General features: G+C 41.2%; 1 non-coding gene across 1 annotated transcript; it reads left to right on the top strand.

Annotated features, from left to right (window-relative positions):
- Positions 1 to 765: 765 nt before the first annotated feature.
- On the top strand, positions 766 to 871 carry LOC148573427 (small nucleolar RNA R71). The gene has a single exon (XR_015906484.1). It is a non-coding gene; the product is annotated as a small nucleolar RNA R71 (small nucleolar RNA).
- The last annotated feature ends 213 nt before the right edge of the window (positions 872 to 1084 follow it).

Raw genomic sequence — 1084 nt, 5'->3', positions numbered from 1 at the left:
GTGTTTATGGCCTTGCACTCTCTCTTTGGATTCTCTTCTGTATTGCTTGGGAGAGTACTAGGAGGGAGTTCAGTAACTTTCTTACTCAGCTGACCCACTTGTGCCTCCAAATTTCTAATAGAGGACCTTGTTTTAGTCATGAAACTTTGAGTGGTTTTAATTAGATCAGAGACTACAGTTGCTAATTCAGAGTGGCTCTGCTTAGAATTCTCTGTCTGTTGCTGAGAATATGATGGAAAAAGTTTGCCATTGCTAAACCTATTTCTTCCACCATTATTGTTGTTGAAGCCTTGTTGAGGCCTCTGTTGATCCTTCCATGAGAGGTTTGGATGATTTCTCCATGAAGGGTTATAGGTGTTTCCATAGGGTTCTCCCATGTAATTCACCTCTTCCATTGCAGGGTTCTCAGGATCATAAGCTTCTTCTTCAGGGGAAGCTTCCTTAGTACTGCCTGGTGTAGCTTGCATTCCAGACAGACTCTGAGAAATTATATTGACTTGCTGAGTCAATATTTTGTTCTGAGCCAATATGACATTCAGAGTATCAATCTCAAGAACTCCTTTCTTCTGAGTTGTTCCATTATTCACAGGGTTCCTTTTAAAAGTGTATATGAATTAGTTATTTGCAACCATTTCAATGAGTTCCTGAGCTTCTGCAGGCGTCTTCTTCAGATGAAGAGATCCTCCAGCAGAACTGTCCAATGACATCTTGGACAGTTCAGACAGACCATCATAGAAGATTCTTTTGATACTCCATTCTGAAAGCATGTCAAAGAAGGGCACCTTCTGATCAATTGCTTGTATCTTTCTCAAGCTTCATAGAGGGATTCACCTTCCTTCTGTCTGAAGGTTTGGACTTCCACTCTAAGCTTACTCAATTTTTGAGGTGGAAAGAATTTTGCCAAGAAGGCATTGACTAGCTTTTCCCAAGAGTTCAGGCTTTCTTTAGGTTGTGAGTCCAACCATGTCCTAGCTCTGTCTCTTACAGCAAAAGAGAAGAGCATAAGTCTATAGACCTCAGGATCAACCCCATTGGTCTTGACAGTGTCACAGATTTGCAGGAATTCAGCTAAGAACTGATGAGG

The sequence above is a fragment of the Arachis ipaensis genome, chromosome B2 (genome assembly GCF_059453495.1).
Source record: "Arachis ipaensis isolate K30076 ecotype BB chromosome B2, ASM5945349v1, whole genome shotgun sequence".
Lineage (NCBI taxonomy): Eukaryota > Viridiplantae > Streptophyta > Magnoliopsida > Fabales > Fabaceae > Arachis > Arachis ipaensis.
This window is presented reverse-complemented; position numbering and strand designations above follow the sequence as displayed.